This window comes from Dipodomys merriami, unplaced genomic scaffold, assembly GCF_024711535.1.
Source record: "Dipodomys merriami isolate MVZ:Mamm:240054 unplaced genomic scaffold, mDipMer1.0.p SCAF_64, whole genome shotgun sequence".
In the NCBI taxonomy this organism is placed as follows: domain Eukaryota; kingdom Metazoa; phylum Chordata; class Mammalia; order Rodentia; family Heteromyidae; genus Dipodomys; species Dipodomys merriami.
This window is the reverse complement of record NW_027206224.1, coordinates 285,091-311,236: the sequence shown is the minus strand read 5'-3', so window position 1 is coordinate 311,236 and position 26,146 is coordinate 285,091. Positions and strand designations below refer to the sequence as shown.

Here is a 26,146-nt window from a genome sequence, read left to right as displayed (position 1 = left end):
GATTAAGCTGACATTTCCTATATTGCAACATAAAATACATTTAAATCTAGAATTTTCCCCCAAATAGTTTATATCCATGGAGATATTGACTTCCTCCAAGTCTTTTTTATATAAGAAACAAGGCACGAGTTCACTTCTACTTCTATTTACATTTTAAAAGAAAATAAGTACATAGCATTTAAGTGATTTTTCAGGGTCTACAAGGAGCAATTTAATTCTGCTACCCTTTGGAAAAAAATAAACAGCTTTATGAAGATCGGTGAAGACAGATAAATACAAAGCACAGATGCTCTTGAAGGTCTGAACAATTTTCCTTACCTGATGCATTATGGAAAAATTCAGAATTTACCAGTCTTCCTTCAGTCAGCTACATTTTACACTGACCTGCACTTTGGAATGAAAGAGGGGAAAAAAAGAGAGAGAAAAAAAAGATTAACTGTTGCCAATGAGAAATTTAAAATAATAATCAGAAACCGGACAAACTGGAGGTAGAAATATACAATGGCTACAATAAAGATAAATATTTATTTAATCAAAGTAGAGGTTGTATCTGGACTGTAGGAATGTTTCATCCTTCCCTTAAAAAAAAAAAAAAGGCAAGAAAGAAAAAAGCCAGAGTCTTCGAAAAGCTCCTGGCGAGTTCCCATTGTCCAGGGCTATCGAGAGCCGAGGATGGCATTAACCTCACAAAAGACACATTGTGTAGGGGACAAAAAAAAGCCCCTTCTTCTACAATAACTTTTAGCTTTTTTATTTTTAGAAAATGACAAAGGTTTTGTAAGTACTGACTGGTGAAACCTGTAGCAAGGCAGGCTTGGCTTGGCTTTATTGATCAGCTGTCCCGCATGGAAAAGCAGCCAGGAAAAGTTTGAATGGCAAACCAGATTTGGCTCATAGAGAGGAAACCCCCCGATTTTTCTAAATGTATTTTCTTTCCCTCCTAAATAAAACAGCATTATTCCCAGAGTGAATTCAGGATTAGATGAAGTAACTCAGCAAAACCTTAAATCGGTTTTCTCTTCCTTAGCCTTGACTAAGACGCTGCCTGCTCTTAAGAGAATTGGAAAAAAAAAATCTCTCTTAAAATGAAGAATTACGTTCTAATCAAACAAATTTCCTGATGAATTCCCCCAATTCCTTCTTAGATAAATCATTTTTGTAGACTGGAGCAAAAAAAAAAATCCCCCAAGAAAAATAAGTTTTTAGCGAGCTCTGCCTCACAACTCCTCTACCTGACGTTATAGAGTTTACTAAGAATGCTTTCAAAAACATAAACGTTTTTGTATTTGTTTGCAGATCAGGTAAAGTGCAGATTGCATTTTATTTCATTCCAGACATTGTAATTTCAATGGTACTAGTTCATGTTTAGAACTTACATAAATACATACTTGTCATTAAAAAATCTTTTCAGTAGCAGTGACGCGGAGACTAGGATTTGAAAGGGGGGGATGGGGGGGGGAGGAGAGACTGGTTCTTCCTGCATTTGTTTGCTTGCCTTTTTTTTTTTTTTTTTTGGAGGTACCATACACCAGCCTAAGAGATGGCTTTGATGTACTGGGAATCCGTAGAGTAGCAGGGTCTCTCTGGCTGCTGTCTTTGATTCCAGAGGTCGTCTTTGGGCGCTGGTGGGATGCACCGTTCCTAATCTTTATCTGAAATCCATCCTCTCATTTGAACCCTATTGGCTTCCAGACTGCTCCAAACTCTTGGAGGTAGCTGTAAGACTTTTTTTTTTTGGCATTAGGGAAGGGATATGTAATTTCCCCTGTTTCTACACTCTAGACCTTTCTTCGCAATTTAAATATATTGCCTTTCTTTCTTATGAATTTAGCCCAAAATTATTATTTTTTCACTGCCTTTATTACATCCCTGCTTTAGATGGCCAAAATAGCTTCCTGTGTTTTGAAAACATCTGCTTTCCAGGCTTACACGAGAAAATTGATTTTACTTTTCTCAAGTCCAGGAAGGCAGAAAGTTGGACTTGTTTCCAAATGCAACTTTTCCTTTCCTTGTCTTTCCTCAAGTTGCCTCCTTTTCACTCCCCCCACCCCTTTACTTCTAATCATCACTCCCTTCTTCCCTTCTCCTTAGAGGAGATGGATTGCGTCTTACTTCAGAAGATACAATTAGCATAGCATAGACTTCTGTCTAGTCCACGGTACGTGTTAAAGTTTTCTCCCTATTTTCTTCATTCGTCTGATTTGAAGCGAGGTAATTTTCCCTCCGTTTAAAAAAAAAAGTACACTTAGATTTGCAATTTAAAGTGGCTTCTATTCGAAAGGCTCAGGTCCTTTCCCTTAAACCTGCTTTAAAGCTGGCCCACTCTTCTCCCCCCCCCACTTATTTTTTTGAAAATGCCTTTCCTCCCCCTTTAATTTAACCATTGTTCCATTTGCTTAAAAAAAAAGAAATAAAAAAGAAATTATCAGAGCAAAAGAGAAAAGAAAAAAAGGAAAAAAATGTTTTGTTTTTTTTTAAATCTTAGCCAGGTCCCTATTGTTGCTTCTCTGCATTTCACTTCTCGGTGTGTGTGTGTGTGTGTGCGTGTGTGTGTGAGTGCGTGTGTGTGTGAGTGCGTGTGTGTGTGCGTGTCGTGGGTATGTGTTTTTAATACATGCATAAACTTTTGGTGCCTCTCCCTCTTTCTAGGCTCTTCTCCCATCCTCTCTTCCTGCTCTCCTAGCCCTGCTCATCACTTTCCCCTGTTTTTTTTTTTTTTTCCTCCCTTCCTCCCTCTGCCTCCCTCCTCCTCCCCCTTTTCTTTTTTGCTGAATCTTATTGATCCAGAAGGTGGCTAATTAGCCCTTCCCGTCGTGCCTGGGTAATGAAGCACATGCGCACTGAATTAATCACAGCCATTTTTTGCAGGAAACTAATTAGCAGAATAAAGATCCAAAGACTTTTTTTTCTTTTCACTCATCAGCTCCCACTTCCAGCGCGTCCCCTCCGACCGCTGCAGCCGCCACCGCCGCCGCCGCCGCCGCCGCCGCCGCCGCCGCCTCCTCCTCCCGGCCGCAGCCGCCGCCGCCGCCGCCGCCGCCGCCGCCGCCACCACCACCGCCTGCTTTGCATCCCAATTACAGCCTAGAGCCGCCGCCGCCGCCGCCGCCGCTTCTCCTCCGTGGCCCCTGCCCGCTCCGGGGGCTGTAAACTCCCCGCCAACCATGCTGCTCGGCGGCAGCGGCGGCGGCGGCTCCGGCTCCCCGGCTGCGGCCGCCTCCCGCCCCGGGCTCCGCCGCGCGCGCTCCAGCTCCAGCTCCGCCGCCGCCGCCGCCGCCGCCGCCGCCGCCGCCGCCGCCGACCCCCGCCAGCCGCCGCTGCTGCCTTGATGGGCTCCGCGGCCCGAGCGCCTCTTTTCGGGATTAAAAGCGCCGCCAGCTCCCGCCGTCGCCAGCAGCGCCGCTGCAGCCGCCGCCGCCGGAGAAGCAACCGTGTAAGTGGCAACTTTTCCCTCTTGTTTTTTTTTTTTTTTTTTTCTTCTTCCCGCCGCCGCCGCCGCCGCCGCCGCCGCCTGCTCCTCCTCCTCCCGCCGCCGCCGCCGCCGCCGCCGCCGCCCGGACGCGGGGCTCCTCGGGGCGCCCGGGCTGCTTTGCATGGGGCTCGTCCTGCCCCCTCCCGGCCCTCGCGCCCGGCCGCCGCCGCCGCCGCCGCCGCCCGCGCTCCCCGCGCCCGCGCCCTGCTCGCTCGCCGCGTCCCGCTCGCCTGCCCCCTGCGCCAAACTTTCTCTTTCTCTTCTTCTTCTTCTTCCTCCTTCTCCTCCTCCTCCTCCTCCCGCCGCCGCCGCCGCCGCCGCCGCCGCCGAGCCCGGGCCGCCCCCTCCTCCCCGGCCCCCGCCGCCACCAGCGACCCCCGGGAGGGTGGAGGCGCCCGGGGCGAGGCCCGCACGGCGAGTTTGGAGGCGCCCGCCGGGCAGGGCCGGCCGGGGCGCGGGGCCGAGGGCGGGAGGGCGGCCCGGGGGTCCCGGAGCCCAGACAAAGGCGGAGGCCGGCGGGGAAGGAGAGGGAGGGGGGGTCCTCGGTGCTGACCACCCCCCCCACACCCCCGCCGCCCCGGGCCCCCAACTTTGCCCCACCCCGAGCGGCGCCGGGGCCCCGGCTGGAGCCGCCGCGCGGGGCGCGCACTCGGGCCGGAGCAGCTGCTGCAGCCGCCGTCGCCGCCACCACCACCACCACCACGGCCGCCGCGGGGCGGACAAGCGGGAGGGCGGGCGTCTGCCTTCCGCGCCCGGGCTCGACTGGCCGGGGACGCGGCCCCGGAGTCCGCGAGGGAGCTCGGGGCCGCGCGACCCTCCGCCCGAGCGCCCCCCGCCCGGCCCCACTGGCAGCTCCGCGGGCGCCCAGAGGGGGCTCTGCCCCGGACACTAGAGGCTCCCGGGGGCGCGGGCCGCGCGCCGCGAGGGCCCGGGCAGCCCGGCCGGCCTTGCTCGGCCCGCGGAGTGGAGAGACCGCGGATCGGAGGATGATTGTTTGTTTTTTTTTTCTTTTTCTTCTTCGCCCCCCCCCCTTTTTTTTTTTTTTTGCCTTTTCTTCCTCTTTTGCCCACAGGAATCGGGGATTGTTGACGTTCGGTTCCCCTCTCTCCACCCCTCACCCGGCTCCACTAGACGCCAAAGCCCACGTTCCTCAATTTTTACGTGGTGTATTTTAATGTCCAGCCTTTCGCGTATCTGTGGGAGAGCAGATCTAAGTCCATGTGCTGCCGTGTATTTAATGGGTTGTGTGAACTTACTACTTGGGGGCTTCGTAGGGAGCTATTAAAATAGACCTTGTATTTTACATTTTTTTTGGGGGGGTTATTAATCTGTTGCTTAGAATCCCGACTTTTTTTGTGTGTGGGTGGAAATGCACAAATTCCTTCGACTGTGGCAAATTCTCTGATTACAAGTGCTTTCAAAAAAAATCATACACTCTTAACTTTTTCCCCCTTGTCGCTTTGAAGTAGGGTAAATATGACAATTTTTATTGGTCTCAATTATTGAAACTTGATCTAAGAACTGCATGGAAGAGAGAGGCTGATTGCCTTTTTCTGGCCTTCAGTTGCAGTTGAGTTTTTAAAAGGGAGTTTGTTAAGTACCTTTGAAGAATATGACATACAGTGATCGCTGAGCTGTAATGCAGATTACAGCACATAAATTCACTTTGGAATTAAAGAAAGACCCAAGACCCTTCCAGGGAGGACTATTAAGGACTTAGTACTTTTTTTTTTAATTAAAAAAAAAAGAATGTTTTTCTCTCTGCTTTGGGTGAATGGCTGAGTTACAGACCAAGTTATTTGGAGGTTCTCGGAAAGAAGAAGATTGATCACAGTCTGCATAATCAATAGGGCAGCGTGCTGCAATCTGTACCTACATTTACTGTAAATTCCTACAATATCTGCAGTGTGGATGCTCCAGTGCTTTGCTTGGCTTTCCAGGGCAGATTGAGAGGCAGAACAACCAGAATTTACTGCCCAGTCTTCCAGAACATTCTAGGAGAAGTCCACTCCATAGTGTCTCATTTGAAACCTGTTCCTTTGAGATGGTGTGTGTGTGTGTGTGTGTGTGTGTGTGTGTGTGTGTGTTTACATGTAGGGCTTTCAAATGCTGAACCCCCAAAATGTAGGTATCTTGTGAGTTGAAGTATCCCAAGGATTTAGAGGGTGGGAATTCACTTACTGAATTATTACTTCAGAGATCCTTTTCTCATGTGAGAATGTTAGAATTCTTTAACTGCTGCAAGTAAACTGGAGATGGGAATATGACACAGAAATACACTAGAGATTGAAACAATGTCCCAATTTACATTTGTGTGTGTGTCTAAGAGAGATTACAATTATCTTACAGTCAGTCTTGAAAGCTTGGTGGTAGGTAAATCCATATTTGGAGATGATTTTGAAATAGTCTAGCAAATGGTGCAGGACAGGATTTCATAAAAGAAAAAAGTGTACACGGAGTCAGTTTTGAAAGGACTGTGGTGTGGGCAGGAAAGCCCGCTGGAGGCCAGCAGCCTTACTCTCTGTCTGTGTCTCCTCCCTTCCCCCTCCCTGGGTTTTAGTTTTTAATTACTTAATGCTGAAACGCACAGGGCTTATATAAATATTTGCAAATGCTCTTTCCTATTGATTTCTCTGAATAAACTGCTCTGCTCTGGTCCAAAGTGGAGGAGTTTCTGATCCGGGGACTTTTTGAACATAGAAAGTCTCTGGAGGAGTGAGTGTGTTCATCTGTGCATGTGTGTGTGCTACCCGGTAGAGTTGTAGGCATGAAGCTTTTGATGGTGTGTGTGGTGTGTGTGAGTGTGTGTGAGCATGAGCACAAGCATGCAAGTAGAGTTCAGACTCCCAGTGGTATGGCTGCAAAAGCTGGGCTGGAGCTGGTCCCAGGGCCTGCAGTCCTGACAGGTAGGTGGATGTGTGTGATGTGGTGTTGGTGTGATGGTGTGTGTGAGTGTGTGTGAGTGTATACACTGGAAGAGCCTGAATGCATTTACACTTACACCCCCCCCCTTTTCTCTCCCCCCCCATTAAATATGGAACAGTTTTCCTGGGCTTGGTGACTGTTTTCTCCTCAGAGTCACATTGAGTTAGATGTGACCCAAGGTGCAGGAATCCTGCAATGGGGAAATAAAAGAATATACACAGCCGGGTCAGGTCAGCTGCTCAGAGGCCAGAACCCCTACAGCTGCTTTGATTTTATTTTATTTATTTATTTTTTTGTGTATATTTTAGGCTTCTCAGACCATGTTACAAATTGTGCCTCCCCCTCAGGTGTTTGCTCAGTAGCTTAAAGGCACCAGAGCCTCTGTCGGCCTAGACCTAGGCTCCCAGCAACCACAGAAAACCCACAATACCGAATCCAAAACAAAACAAGAGGGTGGGGGAGAAAGAAAAAAAAAAACCTATTGAGTTCAGGCAAATAAGATTGGGTCTACAGATCCGATTACAAAGCAGCTTTGAATATGCAAGACACTGCACAAGACCAGTTATTCCAGTTACAACAAACTATTAAAAAAAAAAAGAGAGAAAAGAAAAGGCATGTTTAGGTCGTAATTTGTTAGTACAAGGAAAAGAATCCCACATAAAGCTGCCTTTTTTTTCTTCTTCTCCCCTCTCCCTTTGCTGGCTTCACACAGAATCCACGCACCCTCTTCAGATCCATCTACTGTATGGGTTCTTTTATTCAAATCTTTGGGGTTTAGCAAGATCCCTGCAAGCAACACATTTCTGTATTTTTTCCCCTTTATCTTCGAGGAGAGTTGGCGGGGGTTCTGTGGTTTGCAGTTACACAATATGTTATCATGTTTTTAATCACTAAATCATTGCAGTGGTTATAGATTTACAGTCTTGGGGTATTATAGAGAGGTGCAACGGCGACTCTGTATATGCTTTTAAAATAGACCAGTAAACTGAGTGGGGGTATTATGAATATATGGTCAACAGACTTGCAGTCTCTCACCCCTGCTTAGTTAGTTCTTTCTCCCTCTTGGATATTTTTCTCTCATAACCCATCCTTTCCAATCCCATGTATTCTTTGTTCAGTACCCCTCCCCCACACTTGAAAAATAAATAATTTTCATGTTAGACCTCTAGTCCCAGATAAGGTAGAATTCAGACTCTTGACATAGAACTTTGGACCAGAGAGTTCAATAATAACATAGAAAAGTGTGGCTTTCCCGAGAAATCCTCTAGGTTACCATATTGACCTCCTGTATAGGTAGGGACCCAAGGTTGATTGCAAATCAGAAAGTGGGAGGGGGGCCTAGGGAGGGAAGGCCAGGCCCATGGCACTGGGAAGGTCCTGTCACTGGAAGCCCACTTTCAGCTTCTGTTTTTCATATTATGTAACAGAATCCTTGGCAGCATTAAAAATTCAGTATTACAAGCTGATTGTAATGCTGCCTCATTAGACCACGCTGTCTGGCCTTGTATTAAGTGAAACACAGAACATGGCTTTTAGATTATAAACACCAATAAATATTAAGGCTCAGCAGAGGTGGGGGGGTAGCAACTGGGTTTTTGGCCCCTTCTGGTTTAATCTCCCCCTTCCCATCTTTTTCCCATCATTTCCCCTCCCCCATCCCCTTGGTAACTGTCATGTGTTTTCTTGTTGGGATGCTGGTGTGACGACCCTGGTGACATTTTCTGAAGGCTTTTTATAGAGTTATCTGGTGTACACAAAAGGGTTGCAAGTTTGTTTTGTTTTGATCTGCAGTAAACAGGTCCTTCACTTTGCTGATGTCATTTCCGTTCATATTTGAGTTGTTTATTGTGCTTCTTTGCAGGGTACTCTCATCCCTCCTCCCAACCTTGCTTTTCAGCCTGTGGCTGCCTGGGGAAGGATTGTGTGTGTGTGTGTGTGTGTGTGTGTGTATGTCTGTGTGTGTGTGGGGGTGGGGTGGGGGGAATTGCGCGCCTGAGCTGCCAGGTCTGGGTTCAAAGGCTGAGAATCACCAGTCTTTGCTTCATCCTAGAGTTTTACCCGCTGGGGAAGCTGCTTCAGTTTCCAATCTGGTTAAACACTCCATCATCCACTTGCCCTGGTATTTTCTAGGCCCTGGTGATTCCTCCCAGCTTCCCTTCCTAGGGTACCCACCTCAGGCCCCTGCCACACCTTGTCTGGGTCATTAATACATCCTACTGTCCACCTTGGCCAGATCCCCCTCCCTCCTAAACCCCCCCCCCAAAAAAAAACCCCTTAACCCAGTAAGGACGACTTTGAGTCTTTGATTCAGTTGCAAATCTGAAGCTGGAATTAGTGACTTCATGCTGTGACAAAAAGAAACTGTTTCTAGGCCTTGCCCCTGAAGTTCCCCCTCGCCATCCCCTTTCTCCAATCCTCCTTCCCTCTATCTCCCCCCCCCCCCCCCAAATCCCTGATGCCTTTTCCGAAACATAAAGGCCAGTCTGGTATTACTAAGAATGACCATAATATCCAGTGTCCATGTCCATGTGATCAATCAGAACCCCCTTATTTAAAAAAAAAAAAGGGTGGGGAAAGGGAAGAGGAAAAGCTGTCTATGCCTCAAAGGCCTTCCTTTAATAGGATGGTGGGCTTTAGGTTTAAAAAAATTATTGTTTTGTCCTTTTAGGTGTAGAAATAATAGAGAGAGAGAGGGAAAAGCAGTCATTAGGAAGTTCCCTGAGCTGCTTTCCTACTAAGACGGGTGAAAAATGAAGCAGCGTTGACACTTGGCTCCCTGTGAAAGCCCAGTAACCTCTCCCCCCTTCCTTGGCCCTGGCCTTTTGTTCCTGGAGAACGGAGCTAAGGTACTTTTTCTCCCAGACCAAAGGCAGCAGGCAAGGAGTCCCCTTGTGAGCACATCGCCTTTAGATGGCTTCTCAGGGTGATTGTCAATGCAGACTTCCCCAAACAATTGCTCCAGGGGGACACAAAAGCAAAAACATTTGTCCTATTTTTTTAAAAAACCTCTTTGTTTTAGGTTTTGGGGTTTCTTTTTTTTTCCATCCATTCTTTAAATTTCACAGTTTCTATTTGTCTGCAGAGAGACACACGGAGCAGCATGAAGCACATTTTACCATAGGCCTCACTGGCGATTGCAACAGCCTGAATAGAAATCCAAATTCTAAAACACTGGCTGACTTGGAGAATATGTGAAATTTCAGCTCTGGGCTCTGAAGTCAGATTAGCAGAGATTTTGGACAAAAATGTACCACAGTGGAAAGATAAGAACAACAACAACAACAACAACAAAAGACCCTGAGATTTGAGAATTAGTTGGAAGAAATAGAGAAAGGGTCATCTTTTGTTTATCTCCTATTATCCATCAGCCATCCCCAGACTTACAAGTGGCTACGTGAAATTCGTCATTAAAAATCTGATCGTGCTTGTGGTGGGTTTGATACACTGCTGAATGGATTTAAGCTCACACATGGAAGAAATGTTGGTACATACTATGGAATGACACTACACTGATTTTTTTTTTTTTTAAACTAGCATGTATGGAAACAGGCAACATCCCCTCCCCCTTTTCTTTTCCTCTCCCGTTTCCGGTCTCCTTTCTTCTGCCTCCAACCTGCTTCCCCTCCAAGAACTCAGTGGTTTGCATCAGGCCAGCCTACAGGGATCTGTCTGTGGGAGATGGCCTAGAAACAAAATAGAAGCCCATCTTTTTTTCTTTTTTTCTTTTCTTGACCCCAAACAAAGTACCACTCTCTCCTGAAATGTATGGACTCTGATTGCGATGCTATCCTTAAGCATCTGTCTGCCTTTTCATTAAAATTCTCAATTTCAAGGTTTAGAAACACAAATGTAAGAATCCCCCTGGGTATATTAAAAAAAAAAAGTATTGCATGGCAAATTTTCTTTGCCCTTTCAGAAACAGTATTTTTGTTTGAGAGAGAGAGAGAGAGGAGAGAGAAAGGGAGAGAGAGAGAGAGAGAAGGAAGGAAAGAGGGGGAGGAGAGAGAGAGAATGAGTTCTTTACCTAACACGTCAGTTTTAAGGCAACTTCTGTATTTTTGTGTTCTTCAGGCATGAGTTTTGCAAATTAAAAATGATTTGGGGAAAGCCTTTTGAATCACAGCTTAAACAAAAATTGGACGGCTGCTCATTGGTGTCTGTGTCATTGGTAGATTTTGGGTTGAGTTGGGAAGGGTAGGTAAGTAAACGAGGTAACATTCCACCTATAATTTGGGGGTGAAAATTAATGTCTAGAATGAGCTCTGCAGTGAAACATGAAGGCCTCGAGGTTCGTGTTAGAGAAATGTGAATTAAAACATCAGTGTTTGGGCCTCATGGCTTTAGCCTCCACTTGCTGTGCTGGTCAGCTTGGGCTTCCTTTCTGTAGCAAACCTGGGAGGCCTTGGACACCCAGCAAGTACCAGGTCCTAAAGAAAACTGCCTCCAAATGATGAGGTGAACTCAGGTCACTAAGTGAAATTCGGCTCTGAATTGTGTCCTTATTTATTTGTAGTTTTTTTTTTTTTTGCCCTTTTCTGGATGTTTCTTTGTGTTAAAGCCTCCAGACCATCCAAGCACAAGTTTTAAAAATCCAACGTGGCTGTATCTAACTTAACAGAAATAGAAGGATCTGGAAGGATCCACCGATCTACCTTAAACTCCATTGTGCTCTGAAGGCAGGCTAGAATGCTGACATTCACTGACTCTTTGCTCAGAGATCACATTTACCTTTGCCGAAGTGAAAGTATCCAGCACTAGAGAGTGTATACAGGGAGGGGGGAGAAGAGCAGGTTTGGATGAGTTGAATCATGGTAGTTTACCAGCCAGCTTGAGCATTCAGGGGCAGGCCCCTGGCTTGGGGAATGAGCACGGGAGGAGTAGAGAAGGGGTTAGCGGTCCCTTGATTTATTTTAAAATATTTATCTCTTTGGCTGTTGCCAATTATGCTTTCCAGATGAGCCGAGGAGACAGACTGGCATGGAAAACTGCAAAGGAAGAATTGCCTCTTCTGAGAGTGGGTTTATTTGTCAACAGTGTTCAGGACAGAGCCAGGAGAATGTTAGACGGTGTCACTGTTGGGCAGGCTGTAGGGTTGAACATCAGGCCAGCTGCCTTAGGAAGAGGTAGCTGGGCCTTCCAGAAGCTGGGAGGGGGTAGAATCTGTAATGTGTATTTCGGACAAACTGTTAGCTCTACACGTCTGTGCAAGAGTTTGCAGATTCCCTCTGAAGAGTTCTTGGCGTTTGCATAATGAGGAAAATAAGTTTTCTTCGAGGTAGCACCTCAACTTCTTTGTGTAAGCCCTTGTATTCATAATGGTAGGAGGGCCAGAGGTTACCTGCCTGTGGCTTTTTACCTGTGAAATTTTTTGCTGAGAACAAAGGCAGGCTTGGGTAGGCCTCACCATTCAGGTAGCGGTTGCTGGATTAAGATAAAGAAGGACCCAGGGTCGCTTTCACTGCTGTTTGTCTGGCCTCTTAGGGTGCAGGCGGATGATCACCCAGGGCCTGGGACTCTGTGTGGCAGAATCTGAGCAGAGCCACTTAGAGCTCCCAGATTACTTGTGATCTTTGCTGTTTGTTGTGTTTGTTTTTCAGCTTTCATTTTCTTGAAGGCATTTATCTGTGGTCCTACCAGGTTCATGTGTCACCAGATTAGGAGGTGAATCCTGGTTCAGAAAAGTGAGGACAGAGCTGCAGAACTGTATTTTCTCTGGCTATATAAGCACTTTCTCGTTGCCTGTAATTCATCTGACAGGCAAGGCCATGTGTTGGTGGCTCCTAGGTGAGGTGTGTTCCCTTGGAAAGATTTCCAGGAGCACCTCAGTGTGGTGGGCCACCTCTCCAGCACCCTCATCATCTTCATGCATTATTCATAGTCACTTCTTTTTTTCAATTAAATTACTGCTTGGTTTCTTTTAAGGTGTTCTTGGCTCCTGTGGCTAACATAAATAGTGGTGTGTTTTGAAAACACCACCTGTTCTGGGCCCCCCCCCCCCCCAGGTCAGGTGGTCTTGGAAGCTGTTCTGTTGTGACCTTACTCTAGTTTATAAAACCCTCCTCCACTTTCCTTTTCTGCTCTTCACTCTCCTGTCCTGCCCACGTGCTCTCATGTGTGACTGAATTTGGCTTGTGCCCTTTTTTGTCCCTAATCGGACATGATTCCCTAGAGGCATTCTTTTCTCCTAGAGCCCTTGCTGAAAACAAAAACAAAACAAAAAAAATTTTTTTTGCAGTCTCTTTTCTGGACTAAACTATACAGGGGGTTGTCTGCACCCAACAGGTTAAGTATTTATAGTAATTTGAGCCCAAATTCTATTGTGCAGAATGCCTGCTACATGGGGGGACATGATGTTTTTCACCAACCAAGCATCCCTTTTTTTCCCTCCCTTGTGAGTGTGTGCTTAATGCTAATACGATTCCATACATCCTGCGCTTCGCCTGGTGAGCTTATTATATTTCTAACACTTGCATGGTTCATTATTGTGCAGTAGGAAAAGAGTCTCTGGGCTGTGAGGCCAGCCTGGGTGGGTGGTTTCAGAAAAGGGAAAAGCAGGTGTCTTTCTTTTCTGTGCTGAGTAGATTCCGGCTGAAGGTGGAATTCTGACTGGTAGGACAGGGGACTTCCGGTGGGATTTCTACCGTGCTGCAGAATGGAAAAGGTGAACTTGGGGGAGATAACCAAAAGTTCCCAGCATTGGCTCTAACCAACCGGGGTGGCCGCTTTAAATTCCACCCCGGGTGGCAGAATTCCACCCCGGGGACAGGCATGATCTCTGCCACCTCTGATCAAGTGGCTTCCAACGGCAGCTCCTTTTCTTGTCACTTTTCCCCCAACCCCTTTCCTAGTCTTCCCCTCCCTCTTCTTTCAAAAATCTTTTCTTCTCCTCTCCCCTCAGAAACTATCCTTAAAACTCTTGGTTGGTGGTGAGTAGGGGATTTTTTTTTTTTTTAAAACAAGTTTCTGCAACTGAAAAACAGAAGTGGTCTGTACAGCAGTTAATAGGATGGGTGTGTGTTTCAAATAAATTCCTGTCCACATTGGCTAATGGACGGGGGGGGGGGGCAGAGACTGAGGCTCGGATTCTGAGGCCCTAGGCTGCTTTTTTCTCTTTCTTTTTTTCTTTCTTTCTTTTCTTTTTTTTTTGTGTGGCCCAGGGCGCGTCCCTTTCTTCTTGGCCGGCCCCTGACTTTTGATGAGCGAGGGGTCAGTGCCTCGGGGAGGCCCTGGCTTTGTTCCCTCTGGGCCGGTTCCCAGGGCGGTGCAGGCCAGGCCGCCCCGGGCCCCCTGTCCCCCCGTTCCCCCCCTCCACCCCCTCTTCCCCAGTGGACAAGGCCAAGCCTGTCCCTAGGCCCGTGCCCGGAGCGAGCGCGGCCCAGGCCGGGGCCTGGCGCGCCGAGCCCCAGTGTGGTGTCCCCAAGGTCCCCGCGGGGCGGGCGGGCGCGGCCACCGAGAGAAGCCCGGCGGCCTGCGCCCGGCGCGACTGTAGATGTCAGGCTTTGCCCGGGGAGCTGAGAGAGAGAGGAGAGAGGAAAGAGGGGGAGAGAGAGAGAGGGAAGAGGGAAGAGGGAGGGGGGGGGAGAGGCAGAGGCGGAGGGGCTGTGAGTTTCAAATTAACCTTCCGCTTTGTTGCTGTGTAATGTGGATCCCCGAAGGCCCCCCGCCCCGCCCGCCCCCCTTCCCGGGCGGTGCGCGCCGCAAACTGCGAGTTGAGCTTCATTTACATAAAGCCATTCGGGGCGGGCGGCCGGCCGCGGAGGTGGAGGCGGCGGCGGCGGCGGCGGTGGTGGTGGTGGCCGCGGTGGTGGCGGCGGCGGCGGGCCGGGATCGGGGGGCGCCGCGCCGCGCCCCCGTGGGTGAATCCCCGCGCGCGCGCGCGCCTGCGCCCCGCACCGCACCCGGGGGGACCTCCCTTCCTGGGCCGCGCCGACACCCGCCACCATGCGCGCCCCGCCCCTGCCACCGGGCCCCCGGGCTCCCAGCCTGCGCCGCCGAGGAGCCCCGGGGGCAGCGGGAGGCGGGGAGGATGCCGCCGCTCGGGGTGGGTAAGTTCGGGGCTCCCGCGCTGCTGGAATGTCCCATTGTCGCCCCGGGCCGCGTGGCCCCCGGACCTGCGAGCGCCTCCCCCCTCCCGAGGTGCGCGGAGGCTTTGTGTGCCAGGTGAGTGCAGCCTCCTCCCCGCCCCGCGCAGCCCGCCCGGCGCTGCGGGCAGGTGCCCCGAGTCTTGGCTGAACTTCCTAGTCTCTTGGGGCGTGTGGGGGAAGGGCAGGCTGGATGCACTTGAACTCCTAGACTCCAAGTTAGAAACCTACCTGGGAGGGGTGGTGGTGGTGGTGGTGGTGGTGGTGGAGGTGGTGGTGATGGTGGTGATGGTGGTGGTGGTGGTGGTGAGGGCGTCTGAATTCTGCCGGGCCAAGACTACTTTAACAGGCCTCCCCTCACCCCCACCCCCAGTCCTTTCCGGCTGGGTCTTCTAGTCTCCTCGCTTCCTTCTGCTTTTGGGATTCGTCCTGCCTCCCTTCCCAATGCCTTGTGCTGCTTGGGTGCCATTAAGAGGCTGAAAGGCTCACCCTCTTCCCAGCCCCAGAGAAGGCCCTGGGTCAGTTTGAAACAATGTGAAGAATGCGTCCGTTGTGAAGTAATTAAAGAGAGAATCCCTGCTGGAGGTGGAGGGCACCTTTGGCGATTGTCCTGTCCACCCTCTAATTTCAGTGTGTTCTCACTCAGGAAAAACCTGACCAGCATTTATATCCTGGGGGAGGAGGGTGCAAAGAGAGAGGTAAGATTTTTTTTTTTGGTCCTGTTAAAGGAGAAGGAATGCCTAAGTTAGGTCAGAAAAATGAAAATAAAAAACTACCCTCCCCCCCTCCCCAGAACTCCAGAAGTCACTTCTGAGGCTCTCTGGAAGATGCTTTGGATGTACCTATGATAAGATGAGGAAATACTAGAGGGCAAAGTCCGCAGCTTGGGCATTGGCATGGTCCAGGGGAGAATTGCCCTGACACTGCTAAAGCGATTGAAAGGAAAGCTGGTGAGTAGGGGAATCCAGGAAGGGCCGTCCTTCTCCCACCTTCTCTCCTGTCATTTGTCAGGTCTTAGGAGACTCTAGAAGCCACTGACAGACATCACCTCAATCAGGACGGACTTCCCGCCCTGGCATGGGAGGAGGCTTTCCTTCAGGCTGGGGCCTACTCTGCAGAGTGCACTTCGATAAAGCAAGGGAAAACAAACTTGAGCCTTGAAGGTAGATAGTGAGAAAGTTACACGTCATCTTATTTCATCTCATGCTTTGAGATCCTTGGAGACAAGCCACTAAATAAATAAGAGTATAATTTAAAGCTCACCCTAGCTGGGGAAACTCTTTCTTTGCCATCAAACAGCAGGTGCAAGTTTGTAGAGTTGGCCCCTCGAGTCCCCTCATTCCTAAATTCAAGAGGTGTCAAACCTTCATGTTCTTTTAATGGCTGTGGTTTCTGGACAGCTTTCAAGGGAAACCCTAAAAATCATGAGTTTCCAGTGGGCTGGGCTGGAGAGGAAAGCCCCAGCGAGCCCTGTGGCCCAGACAGCATTTGATAGGAAAGCATACACCTTCCAAGGTAACCTGATCAAGAAAGGCTGCAGCAGGGAACAGGAGCCTGTTTCCTGTTATCACAACAGCCACTGGCGGCCTGAGATTCTGAATCCCTCTAGTGACCTATGCCTGAAAGCCATGCAACAGTGGGAGGGGTGTGAGGAGAGTCAGGAGGCCATGGCTCTCAATCATTTTAGGGTTTCAGGAATGGTGTCTTTGGAGAGCAGTACACACCTGGATGTTGACACACCTGTGTTTGTGTTCTCTCTGTTTCGAGGGGACCCTGGAGACACCCTCACAGACAGTGTGTAGCTACGAAGGCCCAAGAACAATTTTCCATTCTCCCTTTCCTAAATTACAGGATAAAGAGGCTGTCCGTGTTTGGTTTCCAGCACAGTTTTTCAGGAAGCACGTAAAGAGCTTCTCAGAATGGTCTGGGGTCATACTTGGTCTTTTATTTAATTACACAAGTATTATTTAACAACATGGGACAGAAGCAGACTCAAACAGCTTAATACACTTTTAAAGTAGCCCTTTTGGAATGACAAGGAATTAAATGGAGACTTCCTGTCTATATGACATGAGAAACTTCCTTCCTACCCTTCTCCCCTCCCTCAAACGGTTACACTTTCTATGGGATAAAACTAAGGTTTTTTTCCATTTCTCCTGAAAATGGTTTTGATTGACAGAGAAACACTGACTATTTCAGGGAAAAAAACCAACAACAACAAAAAAAATGAAGCTGTTTCTCCAACCACCTGAAACTTCAGTTTTCATTTCTTCCTTCTTGTATTTGCACCCACGATTGCTAAGGGAGGCTGGAAAGAGCCTGAATAAAGTAGGTGTTTCCAACAGGCCGCTGTTGGGCTGGGCCCAACCAGACAGCAGAGTACCTTCCTTCCTTTTTGTTGCTTTGGGGCTGGATTTAACTGCTGTGTAAACTCAGTGCCAGTTGGACCTGCCCCATGGCAAGGAGCTAAAATAAGAGAGATTCCAGTTTTCATCAGTATGACTTTAAATGATGTCTTCTAGACTCTCTGGAGGACAGTCCTAGCTCACCTTGGGTGACCCAGAGCTGGGGGGGGTGGGGTGGGGTGGTTCATTGCAGTAGATCTGTGGTTTTAGACTAGTGGAGATTTGGCCTGGTTTCTTCAGTTCTGGTCACAGGTGGTCTCATGTCCAGGGTCATGTCCCTGGGTGCCATTGTTCATTTCTTGTGTATCTTTTAGGGGTCAGGGCATTTTGGCTTCTGAAAGGTTAGCATAGGAGTGTGGAAATACTTGAGGGCCTAAAGCATACTCTTTGCTAGGAAATTATTATTTTTTTTTATTGCGGAATTGCAAAAGTCTCACCTTAAAAAGTAAATATGGAAGTGACTAAGCAACATTTCATGAAAGTGTTGGGAATTGCTCCTACTCCATGGACGGTAGAGAAGGCATTTTTTTTGTTTTGTTTTGTTTCGTTTTTGGTCTTTATTCCTACCTTGCCAGGGACTCGGCAGTGGGTGGGGGAGGCCTGGGGAAGCGGGTGCAGGCTCCGCCTCCTTCTCCAGTTCTGCAGGGATAATGCACCTGATACTCAGTAGCAGCAACCTCAAGAAAGTACAATATGTGCTGTGGTTTATGCTTTCATTTGTGATTAAAATGCTTGCTCGCTGTTAGCCTGGCCTATTTCTGGTAGTGTTTGGGCCTGTTGGCCTACTCTGGTGTAATTAACCAGGATGGGGGCGTTGCCTTAAAAACACAACAGGAAGGCAGATTCCATTACAGTGAACTTCATAGGCTTATTCAAATGCCCAGGTAAGAGAATTTGGTTGTAATGGTTATTGTTAGAAGTCACTGTGTGGCTCAGAGTCACAGTCCTTTGCCCTTGTTTTTTTTTAAACAAACAAACACAACAAAACAAACCGGTCAGAGATAGGAGAGATCAGTTTTAATGGATTCCAGGCCAAGGAATTCCTTTGCAGGACCAAGTTCTAAAGGTACTTAATCTGTCCAAAGCCGTGTCCTGTCCTTAGGCCTTCCAGCTTGAGAAACAGGCCCACAGAAGCTTAGCTTGTGTCAAAGTGCCCTGAGGGAGAGACCTAGGCAGGAACGTTGGCTCCTTGGCAAGCTATTTTCAAAAATCCAAATTAAGGAGAAATACTACCGAGTCAACAAACTGTCAGGTTTGTTTTCTATATGATTTAAAGTTGGCTGCCAGACTGTTTGAACGAGTGGGAAGTGACAGTCAGATGTTAGGGGCTTTTTCTTTTTTCTTCTTTTTGGCTAATTGGTAAACGATGTCTCTGTAGCGAGGAACGGGGGTCTGAGGGGGTCTGAGGGAGCGTGAGCCTTAGCTTGGATTGACAACAGCATTGTGCTAAGGCTTCACAAGCAGTGACACACTGGGACCCCCCCCCCCCCCCCGCTTTCATTCTTTTGAGTCAGGGGACAGGGGAGTAGGGACAGGCCAGTCGTCTAGCAGTGACAGGTATGTTTCTAGAGACTTGATGGTCCCAGGAAGCTGCTCTGGTTGCTCATTTGTTACCTGTAAAGGTATGCGTGTTTTCTGTGCTGTGTCTGCCCTTCCTTTCACTCTTCATTCCTAGAGCTTCTTGGTTTTGAAAGGATAACGACCTAAATAAAACTTGGAAAGGGAGACACAGGGTGTGAGTTAGCAAATTCGGCTCCATTTCAGAGCAGTATTTCTGTTTTGTTGGTCCTAACCCCAGGCAGGCCCTCTTAACTTTTATCTGCCTTTCGGGTCAGCCCTTTTCTCTTCCCACCAGGCAGGCTTGTCAACTTGAGGATTAGTTGTGTGTGTATACCTCTCCAGAGGGGCCCTAGCCCTCCTGTGTCCAGAGGAGGGCCTAGAGGGTTCAGCTGCCCACTCTTTGAACTTTGGTATTAACACATGTGCTGCCTTAAAGATTCCCCCCTCCCCCCCATTTTCTTCTCTCCCTGGAGACATGTCCCCAGGCTTTCGGAAAGGGGGAGGAATGAAGCGAGCCAAACATGTGCCCCTGCCCCTTCTCACTGCTGCTTCTCACTGAGAGCTGAAGCCGAGGAATCCTATTGCAAGGCTACTCCTTGTGAATTGGGTCCCTTTCCCCTTCTATTCCAGCTTGGTTTCTAAGAGGAAGGAGCTCCCACAGGCTCTCTCAGAGGGTTACTTTGAAATTGATCACATAGGTGCCTTTTGGGGATACGATTTAGGATTTGATGGAGCACCTTCAAGTCATCTGGAGGGAGACTCAGAGTCCAGGACCCAGTTCCAACTGGGAAACCATGTGAAAAGACTGGAATTTTCATCTGCTGTTGATTTCACGCATTGTCCGACTGTCCTGAAAGTGATTTTTGGCCACAAACCTTTGATCTGGGCATGAGACTCCCCTACCCCCATCTTCTGGAGGCTGGAGCTGGTGACTGCTAACCTCTAATATATGCGTGCGTGTGTGTGTGTGTGTGTGTGTGTGTGTGTGTGTGTGTGTGTGTGTGTGTGTGTGTGTGTAGTGTGTGTGGGGAGTTCAACAGAAAGTTTGAGTACTTGGGCATGATTTGAAGTGGCTGAACATTTTGGGGACTTGTGGCCTGAGGGGAGGGTAAAGTAAAGGCTTCTTAGTAATTAAGAAAGAGTCATGGTAATTAATTGGTAAGGTGGGCCGAACAACTTGGGTGAAGAGAAAGAGTGATTTTGCTTTGGTTGTTCCTGACTTCATCTAGTAAAGTTGACTGCAAACTCTTCTGAGAGTATTGTCAAGCTGGATACTTTGTATGCCCTGTGCCCTGTGCATGTCCTAGGCTGTGCACTTCAGTGTTGGAATTCCAGCTCAGGGGCCACTGTGCATGTCTAATGTGAACCTCTAGATCAGAGGCACTGTCTTCAGATTAGTGCAGAAAAGACCAACAGGCTTCACTTGACATTTGATTTTAGCCCTTGCAGCCCCCACAGGTCCTATAAATGACTATTCAAATATGCAAATCTCCCTTCTGTTTCTAAAAAGTTCCTTTTCAAGAACATGAACTTATTTGCTTCCTGCATTTACTGTCCCTGAATGGACTATTTTGAACAATTTTTTTTTCTTCCTGACAACTTATCCAGTGGAAATGTAAAGAACAAACATATGGGCTTTTTTTTTTTTTTTGGCCTTTGCTTCTCCACAACTTTTTGTTTTTATTTTTAAAAAATGCTTTTTCTTAACTGCTCAAGAAACAACACAAGCCTCTTCCACTGTTTCAGGCCTTGCTTCCTAAAATGCTCTTTGGCTCAGGGCCTTGGTTCTTAATGCACATTTGGCTGGTTGGGAAGTGGAATTTGTTTTCCTTGTAACAGCTCCATCATTTCTCTGTGGAATACCTGCAACCCTTGTTAAAGTGTCAAGTCAACTTCTGGACATGTAAGGAAGAGGCCCTGGATTGCAGGAGGTAGTTTGGGGCACTGACATCATCACTAAAGCAGTGGTTGCTCCTCTCTTCCACTACTGGACATAATGAGTGAAGTTTGAACTCAGAGCCTCTGTCCAGCTAAGCTATTCTGCCAGCTCATTTTTGCTTTAGTTATTATTATTTAGGTGAGATCTTTGTTTTTTGCATCGGTCAGTTTTGGACTGGAATCCTTCTCCTCCTCCTCTTCTCTCCTTCCACCGCCTGCCTTCCTGAGGTGTGTCACCATACTCAGCATGTTTATTGAGATGGGGGGGGGGGAGGAGAGTCTTTCTCAAATTTGGCCTGGACTGGCCTAAAAAATGGTGATCCTCCAGAGTAGCTGAGATTACAGATGTGAGCTACTGCATTCAGCAAGCAGTGGCTTCTAAATGTCATCTGCTTTCTGCCATGTTCTTAGAAGGTGTCACTTTATTTTATGCTATATTTAGTGATGGCCCAGGACAGGCATTCATAAAGAACTTGAGTGTGTGTACCTTGACTACATAAACACCTCTAGCGTGGGGTCACCTCTATGATTTCCCCCCCTCACTCCCATAAGATAGTATTTTAACTGTTAAGCATTATTCCCACCTATTCCCACCTCCCGGTCTCAGCTCTACCCAGATCTGAGCTCCTCCCTGCCCTAGAGTTCCCCATATAACTGGCCACGCCCTCTTCCCCTCCAGACCTGTGAGCGCACTTACCTCGCTACTACCCCCAGACCTACCCACCTGGAGAGGGGCAGACGCCATATTGCTCCCTTTCCCCGGGGAGCTTTGGCTCCTTTAATAAACCTTACAATAATCTTTCTCCTGTGCCTGCTTGCCTCCGAGAAATCCCCTGGGATAGTCGTGATGGATCCTAACATTACCCACCTTAAAAATATAGTTCCAGGTGAGTAAGGGCAGAAATGTGAAGAGTAGGTCAACCCCCACTGCTTTAGTCATAAAGGAAATTGAAGCTGTTATTTCGACAGGTTTGAAACCCTCTCCTGTCACGTATTGTAGAGAACTTTTACATATACCTAGCAGGAAAGCATTGTCTGTTTTCCCTTTCCTGGGAAAACTTTAGTAACACAGTGAAGCAATTGGGAAGTCTTGGTACGCACTCCCAGCTGTCTAACTGGAGGGAGGTGCGGCCTTCCTGATTGGTGATGGTATATAGGAGTGATAGGAGAAAACAGGGAAGTGCACGATCCAAGGGCCACTTACATATCAGCTTTCGATGTTCTTACTTGGTATCTTGGAAGGCTGGCCTTGGGGCTGCACTCCACTGGAGACCTCAGGTCTGACCCTGACCAGGGTGACGCTGAACCATTCACCTCATTGGGCCTCATTCATTTCAGCTGTCCAATGGGTACGATGCACCCTCCTTCCCTCTCATTTGTAGAAACAGTTACTTAGCATATTCTGTAGCCTCTCCAGGAAGGTTAGCTCCCTTACCACAGCCTTTCCCCTTCTATGTATTTCATTCCTGCTGGAGGCCTGGGTTACCTTTCCTTTCCCAACTTGGTTAGGAACGAAAAGGCCCAATGTTTCTTCTGGTCTTCCTCCATGGGCTGGGAATCAAGCCAGCTCTTTTTTTAACATCCTGTAGCCTTCAGGAGTGTAGGGGTCTGCAGTAATGTTCTCCCCCCGCCCCCCTCAATTCCTCCCCAGCCCTTCCCTGGTCCCCATCCCCCTGTCCCCCCAGGCTGGCAGGAAGCCTTCTAAGTGAGCAGCCCACTCAATGACCCACCTAGAGAGGCCTACAAGGACTGGCTTGTATATGCTAATAGGCTTGACTTGTCCTGGCTTGTTTGTAGTGATTTGTGGAGGCATTTATATGCAAATACTATCAACTTGCTGAGTTAATTATCCTGTGACTCCCCCCCACCCCTTGCCTCCCAGCCTGGCTGGTCTGTTCTCATTCAGTCCTGCTCTCTCTTCCTGTCTTTGCCTCCTCCGCCCTGTCCCCTTCCTGTATCTGCAGGCCTGGTTACAGTGTCTTCACCGCTCTGTCGCCTGTCACAGGAACCTGGGCCTTGTGGTCAGGAGTGGTGAACTGGGTGTTCCAAAGACTGCCAGATTCCACCCTTCGTTGGGAGCCAGGCCAGGAAGTGTAGCTCATGTTGTTCTGAGTTTTAAGCCCTGTTTTCTCAGCTACCTCGAAATGGAGCTGCTAGTTGCAGCATTCCATCTCTAGAGTGTCTATAGCCTTGTGACAAACTGAGCATAGCTTTAAACATGCTGATTGTTATTTTCATTTTCTTATATAGTTTTGACCAGTACAACTTACTATTTTGAGCCCAGGAGGAAAGTCATTTTTGTCCGGGGGTGTCCGCTTCCTGGCCCTTAGGAAAAGCCTAGGGGAGGTAGAATGGCCCCCAGTGGAGGATTTAGGATGGAGATTCTCTTCGATTCTCCTGGGACTGAGGTGTTGCTGCAGGTCTGAATCCCAGTTGGTGATTAAACCCACCTGATAATCAGACCTTAACTGCTTGTTTCATTTTATAGGGATCTTTTTAAGGTCTGAAAATTAGCCATCTTTCCTTTCAGTAAGAACTAGCCTTGGAGGCAGGACCAGTTTTGTTCTCTAGTTAGCCGAAATCTGAGTGAAAGGAAGTCCTTTGCATAAATGCGCATTTGCTAGTAGCCTAAAAAGCATTAGGAAGCAGGTGGGATTAGGTTTCAAATAGGGATCTTAAGCAATTTGGGCTATCACTGTGACATTTATCCTCCCAACCCTTGGGGCCTTGGGGCCACTGCCAGTGGTCTGCAGCAGCTCTGGGTGGTTGGCAGCTATCATACTAGACAGCTCTGCTCCAGGATGACTCCCATCCTTTCCAGTGTGAGGGTAAGTCATTTTCTGCAGTGAGTGAATCCCAGAGAAGTCCCCCCCCCCCTCCCCGCCTCCCCTCTCTTAAGACTTTTTTGTTTATTCTCAGAACAGTAGGGCCTACACAGCTGCCGGTGGAGCTGAGGCCCAAGAGCTAGGCCTCTAATCTCTGGGGAACTCCCCCCACCCCCACCCCCAATTGGGGGAGGCGCTCAGGGCAGCACCCTGGCTCAGCCTGGAAGGAAGGTAAATATTCCGAGGGCCCTCAGCGGACTGTCTCACACCACACAGACTAATGGTTTGGGTTAATTTTGTATACAAGGTCCCTTTTGTTGGACAAGGGGGGGGGATGGGTGAAAGTCCACAGCTGTGACCGGAAATCGCAGAAGGGCCTACTGGGATGACCTTGTTTTGGAAAGTCTAAATGCCATAATAATGGCTGAGATCTAAGAGGGTGATGTATGTGTGTGCTTGACTAGGCCTTCAGATAAGGTGAAGAGTATTTTAAAAGTTACTTTAGTGCAACCTCCCAGATAACCGCGTGCCTGGGGCCAATCACAATTTATGGCCAGCTGGTAGTCACGGCCTTGTGTGGGCCTAGCTTTATCTTTTGAGTTCAGGCTCCATAGCTTTTTAACTGGTAGTGCTGTTTGTTTATCTTTTTCTGTTTTGGTGGGGAATGGGAGTTTTGATCATCAAGTTTTATAAGTAAAGCATAACCACATTTTATGATACACAAAGAGCTGTTTACCTTTCTCCAGGCCTTTAGACGTGTCCATGCTCACAGTTCCTTACTCCTGTGCTCTGGGGTCTTGCGTTTTCTGGAGTTTGAGGGGCAAAGCCTTATCTTGTACAGTGCCACTGCTTGCCAAATAACGTGGGTTGGGGAGGAGGTGTGAAGGCCTCTTAATATAGCTCTGAACCCCAGGTTACTTTTCATCTCTGAGGTCAGCCTTTTCCTGTTACCGTCTGACTTAATGAAACATAGCTACTGTCCCGGCCAGCAAGCCCAGCACATGCTCCTAGTAAACCGCACAGCTTCAGGTGGCGGGTCCCCAGATTTTTTTTTCCCTTCTGGACAACAGATAGCAGTGTCCCATGGCCTCGGTTGGGATCTTTCATCTCTACACTGAGCGTGTGGCATAGAGGTGTCACTTAAATCTTATTGTTATATTTGATAAGGTAAAGTTTTTTATTTTTTAATTTTTTTGGGGGGAGGTATCTTTTCCTTTGGCACTAAGGCTAAAGTGGAAAGCTCCTCTCTTTGGACTTAATCTGCAGAAATAACTTCTTTGTGGATAGGTTGTAGTAGGATGTTCGTAGTTTTCTTTTTTCTTTTTAGGGCAGGGAGCTGGCCTCAGATTCCTTCAGACCTTGCACTCTACCTATTTGGTAAGCCACTGCCATCTGCTTAAAAAAAAATTTTTTTTTTTCCATTTTAAATCCTCAAAGACAAAGGGACCTGGAAGCTCAGACCTGTCCTGCCACATTCCTGAGTAATTTGGTTTTGATTAACCCAAGTGGAGAAGTTGGTTTCTCTTAGCGACCTGGAGGGACGGAGGGGATCAAAGCACCCAGAGGGCCAGCGCCTCTAATACTCGATCCCCCCTCCTCCTTCCCTTTCTCCCTCCCTTTTCACTGGCCCTTGGCCCCCTCCTTTTCTTCTTTCAGCCCCTCCCTGCACCCCAAGGCCTTTTAACCTCCCCCTATTTAGAATCCTGAGGGGGAGTTACTTCCACTCCGTGGCTCTCCTGGAGGGGGGGAAGTGTCTCCCAGAGCCCCAGTCAGTCTTCCTATTCCCCCCCCACCCCCAAGCTGCCTAGCACATTCCTGTGCTAATCCTGCCGCTTGCGGAATGCAAATGGCTGTAATTGTGTGCCCTAGGATGGGCCTAATGCATCGGTGCAGCTTTTCTTCTTTGAGGAGGTGGCTAAAAAAGTTCATTTGCGTTGAGAAATAAGACTGGCCCGGTGATCCCTCACGGTAGATCAGGCTCTGTCTAATAGGAAAGGGGCCACATCTGTGTGTCTGTGCCTTCCTTCCCTTCCCTTCCCACTTCTACTATGGGCGTGTGTACATGCCGGAGCACACTCACACCAGGCTCCTCCCGGCCAAACTTTAGGGCAAGGACAGTTTAAAGGAGCACTTTGTTCCTGATGGTAAGAGATGAAGCTGGATTTGGAGGATTTTGTTGTGGTTATTCTACCATTAAGCCATGAATAAACTTTGCATTTTTTCTTTTTGACCACGCATAACTGATGTCACCTTTTCTCTGTATAGCAGTTTAGTCATGGGTTATTTGGATACTAAGATTATTGAGCTGTTGGGCTGGGAATGTGGCTTGGTGGTAGACTGTTTGTCTAGCATGCATGATGCCCTGGGTTCCATTCCTCAGTACCACATAAATAGAAAAAGCTGGAAATGGCACTGTGGCTCAAGTGATAGAATGCTAGCCTTGAAGCTCAGGGACAGTGCGGAGGATCTGAGTTCAAGCCCCAAGACTGACAAAAAAAAAAAAAAAAAAAAAAAGAGCCCACTTGGGAGTATTGCTTGGGAGTCTGTACATTGCAACTTTGACTGTAGGGTGATTTTTCAAGATAGAAAAAAAGAATCTGTTACTGGATAAATACTTCCTCTTAATTGGACCTAAAGTTAAATAGCAAGAATAGTTCTGTCCAGTAGAACTATAGAATGAACCTCATGGGAGATTTAAAGTTTTCCAGTAGCCACATTCAAAAGTTAAACAGAAGGTAGGCTCACACCTGTAATCTCAGCTACTCAGGAGGCTGAGATCTGAGGATTGTGGTGCGAAGCCAGCCTGGGCAGAATAACCCTGAAATCTCTTATGTCCACTTACCCAGCAAAATGTCAGAAGTAGAACTGCGCACGTCTTAAGTGCTAGAGTGCCAGTCTTGAGTGAAAATGCTAAACAAGAGCACGAGGTCCTAAGGTCAA

The 26,146-nt window shown here is 48.2% G+C and overlaps 1 protein-coding gene across 5 annotated transcripts in view; it reads left to right on the top strand.

Moving 5' to 3' along the window:
* The first annotated feature begins 3,310 nt into the window (after positions 1–3,310).
* LOC138815348 (zinc finger homeobox protein 3-like) overlaps positions 3,311–26,146 on the top strand; it is a 243,070-nt gene continuing 220,234 nt past the window's right edge. For 3 of the 5 annotated variants that reach the window (XR_011368300.1, XM_070004683.1, XM_070004680.1), the window contains exon 1: positions 3,311–3,433. The gene's annotated coding sequence lies outside the window, so the exon portion shown is untranslated. Of the gene's footprint in view, positions 3,434–14,427; positions 14,558–15,138; positions 15,177–26,146 lie in introns of those variants that run through there. The other 2 variants (XM_070004681.1, XM_070004682.1) reach the window with 2 other exon arrangements.